Source organism: Meles meles, chromosome 6 (assembly GCF_922984935.1).
Source record: "Meles meles chromosome 6, mMelMel3.1 paternal haplotype, whole genome shotgun sequence".
NCBI lineage: Eukaryota > Metazoa > Chordata > Mammalia > Carnivora > Mustelidae > Meles > Meles meles.
This window is the reverse complement of record NC_060071.1, coordinates 57,733,660-57,750,610: the sequence shown is the minus strand read 5'-3', so window position 1 is coordinate 57,750,610 and position 16,951 is coordinate 57,733,660. Positions and strand designations below refer to the sequence as shown.

General features: G+C 42.2%; 1 protein-coding gene across 1 annotated transcript in view; it reads left to right on the top strand.

Moving 5' to 3' along the window:
- The window catches only part of RYR3 (ryanodine receptor 3), a 513,582-nt gene that overhangs the window by 207,130 nt on the left and 289,501 nt on the right, over window positions 1-16,951 (top strand). The window lies entirely within an intron of this gene.

Below are 16,951 nucleotides of genomic sequence, written 5' to 3'. Positions count from 1 at the left end.
TTGAAAAGGTGTTTCCTCTTCCCCTGAGTCCTGCCAACTGGGCAGGTGGGACCAGCGGTGGAAACTCATGGCAAAGACTGCTCCTGAAAGACCTCTTCTCCTGTCTTGGGTGAGATATTAGAAAGGTAAGTTGAATGCAGTACTTGAAAAAAAAAAAAACAATTAGAAAATAAACTATTTAGATATATACACATTAAATTTACATGACTTGGTCTTAGGGATTTCCAGAATTATTGCTGGGGTACCAAAGGCTTCAGGTTCTGTCTTTTCAATGGGTGAGGGTAACTGGATTGGGATTGCTGAGGCGCCTTGAGTCAGTCCAGCGGAGAGTTGTGACGCTGACTCTCACACTGAAGGTAGCACTCCGTGCTTGCGTTCGGGCCCAGCTACAGGTGCGAAAGAAGCAGGCATGTTGCCCCAGGAGTCTACAGAACTGTCTCCCATGATAGGGCCCTGGCAACTTTATGTCCTGCCCCCGAGTTTTTGCGTGCCAGCTTGGGGAAGGGATATTGGGATATTCTCCTAAGCTCTTATCATTAGGATTCATATGAATTTTGGAAATAATGACCTGACATGATAAAATATCTCCAACTCCTCTTCCTTCTCTCAGCCTTGAATGGATCCAGCAGCTTGTTTCTAGAGATTTCCAACAATAGGAGAAAGGGAGGGCAAATATTTAACAAGATTCATTCTAGGATCTCTTGTTCTGCTCAGAGTTGTGCATTTTGTGGTGGGATGGATTGCCTTTTCACCTCCCATACCCCCCCCCCCAGCAGGCCCTCCAACTATCTCCTGCAGCACCCCAGGCCCCAGGGAGGTGCAGAGAGCCCCAGGGAGGTGCAGAGAGGGTGCAAGTCTAAATGTCGGGAACTACAATTCTCTAATCTCAGGCAGTGGAGCTGGGTCACCTGGAGGATGAGCAACTGTGGTTTCCCTATTCCGTGTTCCTTGTTGGCAGCCACTTGGATGTGTGAAGGGTGAAGCAACAGGGACAGACAGATCCCTGGTTTAGGAGCTGCACTGATTTCTGTCGAAGTAAGTGAGGGAGGCACTAGGATGACAGTACTCTCTCGTCCGCTAGAGAATGTGGTCTCCAGTTGGCCTGTTTAGATGGAACTCCGCTTCCTGGTCTTCTTACCTACAGCACACATCCCTTAGAAACTCCTTGCCGTCTCTCTCCCTAGGTGGAGTTACCTAGGCTGTGGTTGCTTCACCTCTAACATTATTTACTTCATTTGCAATTTTTTATTTGATTTTGTTAGCTTGAGCTGTTCCCATGGCAACAAGGAGCGGCAAGTTCACTCTGTGAATTCTGGTCCTGATGGGTCCAGTTCCAGCTGCCCTCCTCTCACCTAGTGTTTTACGCTCACAGGAATTAGAAAATCCTCCTCAGATCTGCCGGCCTCTTTCCCTTCTACATCTGTCCCTAAACACTCATTGACTTGTGCACTTTTCAAAATGAATATGAACTTCATTTTAATTTTGTTAATGGACCTTGGTGTTTTTCTTTCTTGTGGAGACCAGACATCACTCAGCATTTCCCCACACTTGCACTTGTCTTTCCAAATGCATCCCCTGTAAAAGAGGAATCTATCTGTCCTTTATTTTCCTCTATAGTGGTCTACTACTAAAATATTCCAACAGAAGAAAAACAGTTTATTGTAATCTCTTGTATTAAACTGTGTTAAGAAGCTCCAAGTGCTTCTGAAGGGGGATGTCACAATTGTTGTATTTTGAGAAGTATGTCAAAATAATCAAGACATTTCCATGTTTGACATTTACCTATGTCTCATCCCATAAGAGCGCCTTCCATTTGTCCTCAGATTCTGGCACAAAGTGCAGGTATATCCAGCCCCAAATGATCCTGTTTTTAACAAATATGAATGTGTCTAACCCTCCAAACCACAAGACGTTTACATCTATAAGATCTACTCTAAATACACTCACTTGATCTGGGAAAGGAAAGTTGGGCTGAATCTACCTTTTCTCCACACATCCTATTGGGTTCCAGAACAGAGGCAGGTGAGACAACACCCTACCCCTTAGGCCCCCAGCCTCCTTGAAGCCAGGGCCACCTGGCTCCAGAAAGCCCAGTTTGTAGCCCATGAGATCCTGCCCTGCATTGTCCCAGATAGGGTTCCTACAATTTTTCAGACTGGATTTTTTTTTTAACAGTAATCCCCATGATAGTTCACCAGTAAGGGACAATGGGGGTCACCATAATAAATCAGTGACAAGAGCTGAACACGTTATCCAGAGTTCTTCCACCTGCTAAATAGCCTCTCTAATGTACGTCCTTGTTTTATAATCTAGGGATTGAAAAATAACATCAATATAAGACAAACATAATTTGAACTGAGAAGACTTTAAGACTACTAGAAACTGAACTTCACATTACAGTGACCTTGCCCACACTGTGTCACCCCATTCCTTGCTTTAGTATTACTTGGACTCTCATCTCTTTCTGAATACCCTGCACATTACAAAATACAGTCATTGTTTTCTCTGTGATTCCCAGATCCCTTGTGCTTGGTCAGAGGGAGTGCATGGGAGCCTCCTGAAAGTCATTGCTGAGGTCTTTGAGAGCATCCTTGCTCCAGTGTGCCAACAAGGCAGCCCAGACCGATCGTCATTCTTCTGTCACAAACATGAACTTGAACAACTCTGGTTCCATTTCATGGAGAACAAGTCAGAAGCGAACCTCTGGTGTTAGGGATGCATATCCCATAGCCTCCACTATGGCTAATGGAGGAGATATTAGCAGGATACAGAGGAGAGGTTATATCATGCACCTTAGGGATTCTTTATTTTTATGAAGAACGTAGAGATCTCAATGATATCTCCGATATAATTCCAGTATCATTCAGTTTTTCTTATCTTTATATGAGCCCTTATTAAGCTTTTCTTTTCTCTTTGAGATAACATATTTTCTGTGGTCTTTAGCGATATTGTACTATGCTGTGGTTCTCCATTAACCTAAAAAGCACTTTTGGAGAACCTCTTGTATGCTGTTTCCATCTTCTGGCTTCATGGCACCATTTTCTAGCATGTTAAGGAAGATCTTCCTTGATTCTTCAAGCTGCTTAAACAGCGATGGTTCAATATTGATTAGTAGGCATTAATAGGTTACCAGGAATTTTTACAGTGGCCTTGGCTTAAGTCAGTTAGTCCATCCCTCTGGCTCTCCTTCTCACTTTGGACTGACTCTGTTAGATAACCTGTTACCTTCTTCCGGTGCCTGGGATCATTAGCAGCCGTCTCTTGCAGAGTAATAAGCAGAGATCAGCTACAGTGTTTTCCTTTTTTAAGCTCTGTTGAGATAAAATTGACATATAATACTTGTGTAGGTTTAAGGTATGCAGTGTAATGACTTGACATTCATATATTGTAACATTATTACCACAGCAAGTTTAGTTAATAACTACTATCTCATGTAGGTACAAAAATTTTTTTCCTTGTGATGAGAACTTTTAGGATGTACTCTTAGCACCTTTCAAATATACCATAGATCAGTGTTATTTCTCATCCTCAATCATGTTGTACATGACATCCTCAATACTGATTCATAACTAGAAGTTTGTCCCTTTTGACCACATTTACTTAATTACTACTTCTGGTAGCCACAGATATGATCTCTTTTTCTATGACTTTGCCTCCTTTTAGATTCCATACATAAGTGAGATTATACAGTTTTGTCTTTCTCTGTCTTATTTCCCTTAGCATAACACCCTTGAGGTTGTGACTGAATAGTATTCCATCGTGTGTATATAGGTGTGTATACACAGACCTATCATAATCCTTCTGTCACAAACATGAACTTGAACAACTCTGGTTCGATTTCATGGAGAACAAGTCACAGGCAACTTGTTCGTCTGTGTAAACACACACACCACAAACTTCTTGATCCATTCATCTGCTGATGGACACTTAGATTTTTTCATGTCTGGACTATTATAAATAATGTTGCATGAACATGGGGGTGCATATCTCTCTTCCATATAGTAATTTCATTTATTTTCGATAGATACCCAGAGATGGCATTGTTGGATCATATGGTGGTTCTATTTTGAATTTTTTGAGGAACCTACATACTGTTTTCTGCAGTGGCTATCTCAATTTACATTGCTAACAACAGTGCATGAGGGTTCCTTTTTCTCTATATCCTCACCAACTTTGTTATCCCTTGGAGGTTTTTTTGTTTTGTTTTGTTTTGTTTGTGGGGTGTCAGGGGAATGATAGCCATTCTGACACATGTGAGATGACATCTTATTGTGGTTTTAATTTGCAATCCCTGATCAGTGATGTTGAACACCTTTTTGTGTATCGCTTTGCCATTTTCATGTCTTTTTAAGAAAGGTATCTATTTGGGTCTTTTGCTTAATTTTTAATTGGATTATTTAAGGCTTTTTGCTATTGAGTTGTCTGAGTTCTTTGTACATTGGATATTAATTCCTTATCAGATACATGATTTGTTAATATTTTCTTCCATTCTGTAGGTTGCCTTTTTACTTTGTTGTCGTTTCTTTTGCCGTGCAAATTTTTGGTTTGACACAGTCCCACTTGTTTATATTTCATTTTGTATTTTGTGCTGTAGATGTCATCTTAAAAAAATCCATTGATAAGACCTATGCCAAGGAGTTTTCCCTGTGTTCTCTTCTAGGAGTTTTATGGTTTCAGGTCTTACATTCAGGTCCTTAGTCCATTTCAAGTTATTTTTTGTGAGTGGTGTAAGCCAGGGGTCAGTTTTGTTCTTTTACATTTAAATATCCACTTTCTCCAGCATTGTTTATTGAACAGACTGTGTTTTCTCCATCAAGTATTCTTGGCTCCCTTGACAAATATTAGTTGACTGTGTATGCGTGGGTTTATTTCTGAGCTCTTGATTCTGTTCCATTGGTCTATGTACATCAGTTTTTATGCCAGTACTATACTGTTTTGATCCTTTTATCTTTATAATAAAGCTTGAAATCATGAAGTGTGGTGCCTGCTGCTTCGTTCTTCTCTCCCTCTCCCAGGATTGCTTCAGTTTTGTGAGTCTTTGTGGTCCCGTATACATTTTAGGTGGTTTTTCTACTTCTGTGAAAAATGTCATTGGACTCTCAACAGGGATTGCATTGAATCTATAGATGACTTAGGGTAGTATAGACATTTTAACAATATTCTTCCAATCCATGAACAGAGGATACCTTTACATCTATGTGTCTTCTTTGGTTTCTTGTATCAATGTCTTGTACTTCTCAGTATAAAGAACTTTCATCTTGATTAAATTTATTCCTAAGTATTTTATTGTTTTTGGTGCTATTGTAGATGAGATCCTTTTCTTTATTTTTTACCTAATTCATTGTTTGCAATGTTATTTTCAGTACCAAGTCACCACATTACATTAATGGTAACTACCAACCCCACTGGGAAATGATGGATTGATTGATTTTTCTCCAGCCATTGAAGGAGGCAAATATCAGCACAACTGAAGTTTAGTTTTATTTTGGGGTTCAGATTGTGAACCGTACTCCATGTTTCTGAGCTTCTCCCCTCCTCCTCTCACAGATCAGTGTTGCTAATTTTCGTATTTCCCTCACTCAGCAAAGCTTCTCTTGCAGCTCAAGGGAAGTTGGGTTTTCCTGTCAGTCTTAGTGGGTTATCCTTCCAATGTCAGGGTGATGAATTTACTCTCTGCACAGTGGGGAGAAAAACAGATCCAATGGTGCTTTGCCCTACCCGTTCCCTGGCTTCCATTCACAGATCAGCAGAAAAGACTTTTTTAAAAACAAAGAAACAAAACACTGTTATTTTTCTCTTTGACAGAGAGCTGGGTGGTAGCTGGAACACTGAGACCTAAGCGAGGCCTCTGAAGGGTGGGCCTTTGAAAGCAGCCATGTGAATATCCCTGATTAAACATTAGAGGATTCAGAACACCTTTAAGAGACACAAACCTTGCAAACACAGAAAAATAGAAAAAAAAAATTGTCCATTTTAAATTGTAAAAATTGCAAATCATTAAATTATAAATTGTAAAAGTTGTCAATAAAAATGCAGAGTGCTGAAGTGTAGCCTTCAGGGCAGGGGTCCTAAGAAAGCACAGAACCAGAGTGAAAACAGCGGGGATGACTGACTAAGGAGAGGAGTGACCCAGTAGTTAACAGAGAAAAGTAAAAGACCTTCCCCCTAAACTGCTCTGTTCTTTGCCATAAACTCTTTCTTTTCCCAGGCCCAGTGGAGTCCAGGTTGGTGGGGAAGGAGGTCCAGAATATGGATGAGGCAGCTCAAGAAGAGTCTAGCTTCCCTTCAACATGGTGAAGAGGAGTGGGTCTGGGGGTTATCATGTGGGACTCACCACACCTATGTGACAATAGGGATTTTGTCTTTCCATCTGTCACAAAGATGCCAGTTGAGCTCAGGGACAGAGAAGCAGAGAAATTCAATTTTTAGTTTGGCAACAGCTGTTAAGTACAAGGGGAAGCAACCATATTTGTTCTTTGCATCATGCGGGTTCTAGAGAAATCCTAAAAGGTAAAATCGGTCACTGGTCCAGAAGGACAGCTCTGAGAGCAGAGAAGTACTTGCTGGCTGTAAGTATCCTACAGATGACTTGGATGAGGTCTCCAGTAGGTTGGGGAGTCCCAAAGGAGTGATTCTCCAGACTGGCTGTACATTGGAACCACCTGAGAACCCGGGCCCCATCACAGACCTACAAATGAGAAGCTTAGAGAATTGGATCAGGCTTTACTGCTATAGAGGATTTGTTTTCCTTGCTTTGTTTTTATTTTTAAGGCTGTGTATCAGAATCAGTGATTCTGATAGACAGCCAAGGACTACTTGTCTAGAATCAGTCCATGAGATGTTCAGAATGATTGTGCTATTGTATTATAATGATTATTGCTATTGTATTGAGCAGAATAGATAGAAAGTATTAGGGGCACCTAGTTTCCTGTCCCTACATGGGCCCATAGGTATACAGAATCAGCTTCTCCACCCAAGGCCACTTCGTGTACTTCAAGGAAAGATCAGGCTGTGTGTTTGTTTTGCACAGATATATGGCCCCGGGCTTGTTGTATGGATGTAGAGAGAACAGGATGAATTGATGTCTGTCCAGCAAGATCATAATTGGGACTGGTATGAAGAATGAAAGAACATCCAAGAGAGGGAAAAAATAGGCTAAGGAGTTCAGGAGAAAGGAAGGCGGGTCAAAGATCAAAATAGAATTGATATCATTTTCTGCCTCATAGTCCACATGGGTAAACGTGCTTGCACACAGTAGGACTCAGTGGCAATTTTATGATAAAAACTTACTCCTATTTTATTATCCATAGAATGAACAGGGATTTTTTTTTTTCTCCTAGAGAAACAGTAGATTAGAGTCAGTGCTTGATTTTTTTCATGTGAAGGTAATCTGACCTTTCAGATGTTAAACCCTTTGTAGAAAATATTCAGTGTATGTTAGCTTGGATGAAAGGCCAGGATTGGGCAGAGTGCTTAGTCTTGACCCTATGAGGCTGCTGTCCACCGTTTCATCAAAGGCCTGACGAATGATGAGTATGGGTGATTCAAATCAAAACCAGAACAGTAATTGGAAAACAAATCTGGCTGCTTGGGTTCTTTTATGTGATGAATGAAATGGGCAATGTCAGATTCTTAGAAGTCTGTTAGTGAGCTATGGGACAAAGGGGCAAACATTACTTCAGAGAAAATAATTGCTTCACCTCTTTCTGAAGTATACTTGCCATCAATCTAATTGTCATTACTACCCTGACAAATATCTCCTATCATTTTGTTCGCTTCAAAGATATCATAAAAAGAAATATGTGTTAGAGCTCCCATTCTGGCTGTCTGGTTTCTCTGGGATATCTATGTTCAAAGGAAAGCACAGAGGTTTCTAGAATGACCTTGTGCTGAGTTTGGAGGCATCCCAAGAGCCAGCTCTTTCCCCACCATGGAGAATGCTTATCTTCCTGTTTCAGAATCAGTGTGAGGGGCCTCTGTTGGCTCAGTCAGCCCCACATCCGGAGGGGGAGAAAGAAGGGCTGGTGTCTCTGCTCAGCAGGGGGTTCCTTCTCCCCCACCCCTTCCCCTCTGTGTTCTTGGTCTCAAATAAATAAAATCTTTGAAAAGAAAAAATCAGTGTTTGTGAAATCCTGGCCCTAGTGGGAACCTCACAGAGGAATTTGATTTGTTCCCCAAACTCCATGGATTAGGAGAGGGGGGAAGGCAGATGCTTGCACCTGTCTACATAGATTCTCATGGATCAAAAACTTATTTTAGAGACTTGAAAGGAGATTCCTCAGTTGCCTTTACCTATGCATTCAGGGTTTAAGTCTGCACTGTGAAAGGACTCTTCTTTCTCATGGATTTAAGTGTTTCCAAGAAAGAATGAATTCTGGGTCACCACTGAAGCTTCTTTTCAATCCCAGCTCATCTGAGCCATCTCTCAGATTTTACTTCCTAAAATCTGTGTAAGATTTGGGCCAAATCTGTGTAGGAGGGGCTTTCTCCTGGAACAGAATACTTCCCTGCTGTGCAGCTTTTTGTTATAGATGGCGCTCATGACCCAGAATTTAGTTTCTCAGGCTGTGACCTTTCATCCTTTTGTCCTGAAATACTTCCATGTGGCTGAGGAAGTTATGACCTGAACAAAAATGAGATAGCCAGAGTCTTCTCACCCAGGGCAAATAATTCAAGGTGCTTCCAAGAGGGTGGGTTGGCTGAATTGAATGGATTATAAGTTGTGGGAGTGGTAAACTTGGCATTGGTGGTAGGTGGTTGGGGATGGATTGTTGGTTTTGTTTGTGTCCTCTGTACTTAAAAAATGAACAGAGAATAGCCTGTTTTTAGGCATAGCTTTTGGGCCATTCCATTCTTCAGTCGTGTGATAGGAGGTGATGGGAGGGGGAAGCACTGAGGGTATGGGAGGTGGAGCTCCCTGGGATCCCATCCCGCTGCTTACCTTGCTGCAAGAACATGTAGCAGAAGGAACAGTGACTGCCATAGGCCTTCAGCCAACCTGAGTGAGCCTTTTCTCTCGGGGGTCCTATTGTGCCTCACAGCCTCTGGCATGTGGGCCTATGGTATTGGAAAGGCAACTGGGGAGACTGCCATGATCACTGAACTTGGGGAGGTGGGGCTGTCAGATGGCACACCTTCCTCCTTTTTTCTGAACTTTAAAATTCTATTTTGTTAATTCCATTTTTAATGATATCCCAAGAGGCCCATCAACGATGTCAAGAATGTGGCCTCCTTTCAGGTACATTTAGCTTGAAGTCCAGCACTGTCCTGGTTGAGTTGCCCCAGATTCTCTTAAGAATTTCTTACCGGAGAAACACCTTCAGGGTATCCTGTCCTGAAGGTGTGGCTCTCTGTAGACATTGGTTCAGGGTCCTCTAAGAGTTTTAGGCCCATAGTAATCATCCTATTACAAATAGAAAATCAAGGTGTCAAATTAGAAGAATGGCCCCTTGTGCTTCTATAGTGTTTTATATCCCAAGAGGGGGAGCCCAGGGAAAGTTGAATTTGGCAGGTACCTCGCTGAAGAGTAGAAAAAGCGGTGAAGAAAAGTGTGTAGTGGTCTTCATTAGGCCCTTGGGGATGTCCCACAAAGTAAGGGAATTCACATGACTAGAATGTGCTTATTTTGTCCTGTTCCCTGATTCTGACTTCAGAGCACAAGTCAAACTAATCTGAGCATGTGCCCTCCCATCCCTGGTCTACAGTTTCTAAATTTCAGTGGCCTATGTAATTCATCATTAAAGAAGAAAAATCATCTTTGCTACCAGGAGTTTATCATCAAGACCTATTTGGAAAATGCCCCATCAGTTCCTTTGTTGCCCTGGGAGCTGGGAAAGTCTAGTCCCATCTTCCCACCTCTCTGAAAAAATGTGGACTTGGGTGTTTGACCACAGCGGGCTAATGGGCTGGCCTGTAGCAATAGGGGGAGGTGGACCTCTGGAGTCTAGCAGCTTGGGGAGGCAACCTTGAAAGCATCGAATAGTGGAGAAACCAAGTCTCCAGGAGCAAGGATGGGACCCATGGTAAAGGGTCCTCAAAAGACAGAAGAATGGTGTGTTTGGGATTCCAGCAGGAATGAGTTTCTGTGGTAAGAGATTGTTTTCCTCTGGAGTGTGGAGTAGGGCCTGAGGGAACTCAGGAGGGGGTCAGAGCCCTCCTGGATAAAGACTGGCTCCCTGGGGTTTCCACTTATCACCAAGAAAGAGCCATACTTTGGATCAATGCCAAAACGAAGGCATGCTGCTATGCCTTGCCATCAGCACTTCAGGCAGGGAAAGTCATTCACTGAGGATTCTGGCAAGCTAATGACATCCTTGAGCAAATAAATGCAGTGTCAACAAATAGACAAAACGCTTTTAGAGCACTCCACTTCTTTAAACACATGCAACAGTTGTTGTCCCCAACACGCTTGCGTTTTTGTGGTTGTTGTTGTTGGAATTGAAATGACGTGCTGGTAGTGTTGAAAATTTGGAAAACTCTCCCTTGGTTCTGCAATCAACCAAATGTCTTGCCTTTTTATAGGTTGCTTTATCATTCTTGCATATACATAACAGTTGAAGGCATTTTGCATTCTGCCTTTTCACAGTGACAAGTTGCAACACATTCCTCTGTTTCTGGTAGCCTCTGTAATTGACTTCTTTTTTTTTTTTTAAGATTTTATTTATTTATTCGAGAGACAGACAGTGAGAGAGAGCATGAGCGAGGAGAAAGTGAGAGGGAGAAACAGACTCCTCGTGGAGTTAGGAGCCTGATGCGGGACTCGATCCCAGGACTCTGGGATCATGACCTGAGCTGAAGGTAGTCGCTTAACTGACTGAGCCACCCAGGCGCCCTGTAATTGACTTCTTAATGGCTGCAGGATAGAACATCCTGAAGAAGCCCATGATTCCTAGACAGCATTTTTCTTTTGAACATATAGGCTCCTTCCAGGTGTTTCGTTTGCCTCCATTATAATTCTCTCTCACAACAGTGTGTATACTTTTTTGTTTTTCTCGAATTACTTCTGGAAGTGGAATTACTAAAGCAAAGGTCATGGACATCTTTGCGGATCTTTAATATATCACCACGTTGCCATGCCAAAGAGTTGCACTCAGTGTCACTGTGGGGGGGATCACACCAGCTAAATTGCAGCTCTGACAGCATTGGGTTTTTTTTTTTCCTATTCTTTTGCAGATTTAGTTGATGTAAAATGATGTATAAAAATTGCTTTAGTTGTCATTCCTTTCATTACGAGAAGAGATAAAAATCCCCTCCATATGTTTTAATTTCATTCCTGCTAGGAATCCTTTATTCATATCCTTTGCCTATTTCTTTACTTGAGGCTTAGTTTGTTTCTTACATTTCAACAAGATGGAAACCCCTGTGTCATAGTGATACAAAGTATTCTGTAATTTATTAAATGTTGTTTCCAGTGCTCTGAAGTTCAGTAATCTTGCTATAATCTGATCTGGTTATTGTTTCCTTGGAGTGCATCTGTTACTTCAAAGCATGGATAAATATTAGGTCTGTAAAGAATGTGGGACCATTCTGTTACATGTTAGTTGTTCTGGAATTTAATTTTAAAATGAAATAGTTGATTCTGTTATCCATCCAGAATCTTTTATATTTCCTGTGGATCTTCCCGAATGCTTTTTGATTTGCTGCCCACCCATCCTAGCGACATTTGCTTAATAATCCTGCCTTCTCGCCACAATTGTACTAAAAATCTGCTTTATCACATGCTATATTTATATTTGTTTATGGGCTGCCTATATCGTGCTACATTCTTCTTTTTGAACCAGTACCAGAATGAACAAATTAATTTCACTTCATATTATTCACTAAAACTTAGTTCTCTTTCTGAATAAAAATTTCCCAATGTTCATATTTCCAGGTGAATTTTACAGCAATTTTATTGAATTCCAAAATACTCTATTGGAATTTTCATTAAAACTGCCTTAAATCTGTAAGTTAAATTTGGAAGAACAAGCATTTACAAATGTTGGTATTCTTATTCTGTAACAAAGTGCACCTCTCTATTTCACAAATCAAATTGTATTTTATAGAATAAAGGTTTGTGGTTTCATTCTGAAGGTTTAACTCATCTAAGTAAGTAAGACTGAATATTTATCAGTCATGAATAGAATCTTTGATTCTGTTTTCTAAGTGAAAATAGTGAGTTACCTGAATTTGTTTATACCATTAGGTGTTACTGGGGTGTTTTGTTCTGCTCTATTTTGTTTTGGTTTTCGTTTTTACTTATATGGCCTCCTTATCAGTTGTCACTTGTATCAGAAGAAATGCAGTCCTCCTGAGCAACATAAAAGGGCCTCTAGCATGTTGAGGAAATATTGCTTTGTGACCTTCTAGAAAGGCTTGTTTCTTTCTTTGATAGACTAAAAGAACAGAACAGAACAGAAGTGCGATAGAAAAGGAAAGGAAAATGAAAGCATGTGCTTACAAACCACATCCAGCCAATGATTTCATGCCCTCCAGACTCTCCCAGGAAGAGTGGCCAGAAAATGGCCTTTGAGGCATTTAATGGGGCATTTAATGGGGTGTGTTACATTCACCAAGGAGCCTTCTCAGAGCCTGGGACCCCCAAAGTGGAATTGGGGTTCCAGATTATAAAAGAAGGTAGCTTAGAGGTCTAACAGTCTTGAAATACTTATGTATGGCTGAAGAGAAACACTGTTACCTTTTGTCCATTGCCACATCATGTTTCCCTTACAGGGAGGCACTGTCTTCTGATAACCACCAAAACAAATGTCAGTGATGGAATTCATTTTAAAATTACAGTCAACATTATGGAATTAACGATCTGGTGGAACATGTTTCCTCTGAACCTGGCAGCAGGTGCTTTTACCAGCTTTGCCCTAACCCACCCCCATCCTTTGAGGTGGTACCTAAGAATCTCCTTCTGCCTGTGGAGGTCACTTGTGGAGGGATAGGACTGCCATCCCCATGAAGCCTCACAGTCTTGAGGTCTGGGTTCCCTGTGAACAGGCCTATGCAGTCATCTGTATAGCATATCCCATCTTTCCCAGAATGTTTTTCCAGAATTAGAGTCAAACTGTGGAAAGAGTTAGTAGAATTTGTGGTACAGGTGCAGATCCAGGCTCACTGCTTACAAGCTGAGTATGGGACAGTTTTTCTTTTCCTATCTGTAAAAAGGAAACAAAAGGATCACTTTGTATAATTATTATTTATTCATCCAGGAAATATGAATGTGAGTGCGTCCTCTTTGCCAGGCACTGATAAAAGTGATGTTGATATGGCAGAGAACACAACAGACACAAGGACCTTATATCCTTGGGAGTGGCAGAAGATAGATATCAAAAATAACATGAATTTCATGTCAGTTAATACTAAATGCCTCAAGAAATAATACAGCAGCAAATTATGACAGAGTAAGGGTGATTTTTCTTTCAGAAGGAGCGATCAGAGAAGGTTTCTGTAATGAGATATGTAAGCACAGAACTGAATGGAGGCCGGCCCTAAGTCATGAGGATTTTGGAGGGAAGAGCATTCCAGGTGGAAGGGAACACATGCACAGGGGTCCTGTTCTAGGAGGGAGCAGCCTAGTCTGAATAACAGAGGGAGACCCAAGTGGCTGGAGCAGAGGTGGCGATGGGGCTCACGCTCATGGCAAGTGATGACGTCAGAGTTGGAACTGGATCAGGGACAACAGAGATCAGCAACCAACGCCTGGGGCCATATCCAGGCTGTGGCTTATTTATGGACAGCTCTGTAGATGAGAATGGTTTTTAAGTTTTGGAAAAAGTTGGTTGAAATAAAAAAGACTATATGACAGAGACCACGTGTGCCCTGTAAAGTCTAAAATCTTTACTGTCTGGTCTTTTACAGAGAACATTTGCCAAGTCCTGAGGCAGGGTCTTGGAGGCCATGGCGAGGACATTGCACTTCCAAGTGCAAAAGGGAGCCATGGTGGGTGGCGGGGGTTAGGGGGAGAGCTGAACAAGAAAGTAACACGAAGTAACTAACAGCCGTCAAATGATGGCTGCGGCTGCCGTGTTGGCTCTGACTACAAGAGGGAGTGGGAAGTAGGGGTGCAGCAGGTAGCAGAGTTAGGAGGCCATTACTGCCGTCCAGGTAAAGCAGGCAGTAGGCTGAACCAGCCTGGCAGCAGCAGGGTACTGAGTACTGGGTGTAGAATGCGTTTCGAAGATGGCACCCATATAGAGCCCGAGCAGGAGGAAGGAGTCAAGGATGGCACCAAGGTTTTGGTCCACACTCTCCTGTTGTCGTGGAAACAAAATGAAAGAATGATCTTTTCTGTCCCTGGGGTTTGACGCCTCCAGTTAGTCCACGTTGTGGTGTCAGCGTTACCTCCAAAGTTGCATTTTGGATTGCGACACTCTCCTTCTAAAAACCTTCCCTACTGAGAAAAATAAACAGACAAATAAAACACTACACCAGTGTCCTGGTAGCTGTGGAACGGTCAGTCATTGTCCTCCATAATCTGACTGCCCCACGTCTGTGCCCTAACTTTTTTCCAGATGTTGCCTCTCCTTGCAGCTGACCCCAGTGCTAGTCAGTGAGTCATCAGCTAGTCCCCATGTGGGCTTTGTACTCTCCACCTCCAGGCCTTTGCTCATGGGGGTTTCTCCTCCTAACTCTCACTGACGGTCAACACTCGGACCTGTCATGGTCTACCTTATCGATAAAGCTATTTCTCAATGCCCTTTTTACCCTCCTGGTCTATTCCAGTGCTCCTTGTTTTCATCTGCGTTAATAGGCAGATTGTTTCCTATTTGTAACATTTTTTTTTTTTTTTTTAAGTACAAAAGTCTTTGTAGACTTTCTGGTAGGCCAGACTACTGAGAAGGAGACAACATAGCATATGGTTAAATCTCGACTCTGCCCTTAGAACCTGTGTGACTTTGAGCAAGTTACATAACCTCTTGAAACCTCAGTTTGCATTGCCATAAAATGGACATAATTACTCTAGTTATATCACAGCGTTAATGGCAAATATAAAGTGAGATCATGCACATAGCATACTTGGCATGGTTCTGTGTCTGCTGGATGCTTAGTGTTCACTAAATCCCAGCCATATCAGGTCACCTTCATTTAGGAACTGAGGAAATAGGTCCCTCTCCTGCTTCCCTGGTTACTTTGTACACTGGTTTTGTACACAGTCGGCAAATGAACATATTGCAGAAACCAGATCGAAATGAGCTCAAGTTCTGCAATGAACTGTGAGTTCACTCCCCACCCCCACCACATCCAGCCCTATGATAGACGACAAGATACTTACCCTTTTTGAACTTCAAACTCCTCACCTAAATGGGAGAAATTATTCCTACTTTGGAAACTTAGGAGGACGAGCTACAATGTTACGTAAAGCGCCTGCGTATAACCTCTGCCCAGAGTAGCTCTCCCAGAATGATGAATATCAAAGCTTCTGTAGGAAAAGCTACTTTCCTCTCCCAAGCACTGAAGGTTGATTTTTCCTTAAGCAGTGGTTCTCAGGATGTCATCACAGGACCAGGAACGTCAGTGTCGTGTCCCCGGGAACTTGTTAGAAATGCTAATTCCCAGGCTCCACCCCAGGCCCTAGCAAAGCAAGTACTGGGGGGCAACGTCCAGAGGCTTAGGTTGTAACCAGCAGACATCCACCCGCAGAGAGATTTGCTGCCCCAGCAGAGGGAGGAGTAGGGCTGGGAAGCCTCCTGGGTGCAGCACAGTGTTGTTGCATTCAGTCCCAGTGGGGCACCTGGACTTCGTCTCTCTGCTCTTCTCTTGGCACTATAATAAAGGAAACGAGGGCCAGGAGATGTTTCCAGCAGTGTCAGAGAAGAGGAGGAGCACAGACCTCTCCCGTGCTACTTTCTGTGGTCAGCGATGCTGGACTCTTTTTAAGATTACTCGCTGAGTTGATGGGAACAAAGACAGGGGTGTGACCCATGGTTAACACCAGGACATATTACGCAGTCAGTAGTTTAGCTGGAGATACGGGACCAGTTTGGGAGAACACACCCACGCCTAAGTCATCTTGTGCTATCAATTAGCTTCTAATATTGCAGGTGTGCCAGGAAAATATCAAACTGACAGGAGGTACAAATTATTTGGTGTGACTAATTTTAACATAGCTGTTGAAACATTTGTTAATACAGCAGCTGAAGTTAGTTCGAATGATTTCAAGAAATTCGGAAATGTACAAAGAACATTTAATTCCTCCATCGTATTGAAGCCTGGGAAGCCCTTAAATCTCTCCAAGCTCTGAGGAGAGTACAGCCCCATTTATATATGGTTATCTGCTTTTCAAAAAACATGATACCACGTCTATCATTTTTCTTTTCTTTAGTCTCCTGGTATGACATGAAAAGATTATCTCTTTGACAGAGTGATTCTTTTAATCCCAATAGAGTTAAAATAAAATGACTCTAGACCTTATTATTCAGACCTGCACCTTCTCTCCATACCCCCAGCTTTCCCCTTTGCTGCTCATTGCTCTGAGGGAGGGTAGGCACAGGAGAGGAGCAGAACCTCAGACTACCTCTGGAGCTGCTGGTATGTGGGTCTAAATAAAATAAGGGCCATAAGAGGTGCCCTTGGCATATAGAAGGCAAGTGTTAGAATTTCTCTTTAGGATTAATTTTCATCTCGGTGTTTGGATGCTTTTTTGTGTGCTTAGGATGGGGTCCTCTGTTCAAATGTTTTTATGCATTAGAGATGGGGTCCTGAGCTCAAATATTTTTTTCCTAAAAGTGGTGTGTGATCAAAACTATTTGACTGCCTCTGAGTGGGTAGGAATAGAAATAGGATAGGAAATATAGGATAGGAAAAGATTTCGGTAAGAGGTTGAAAAGGTTGATGCCTTAAAATTGTAGGATTTCTTCTAGATTTCAGTTTTTTCCATAATAACACTTTCTTCTCTGATCATGTGCTACTCAGTTCAGATAGCGACGTGTGACTCAGACTCAGGGGCAGAGCAGCAGACGCAGTG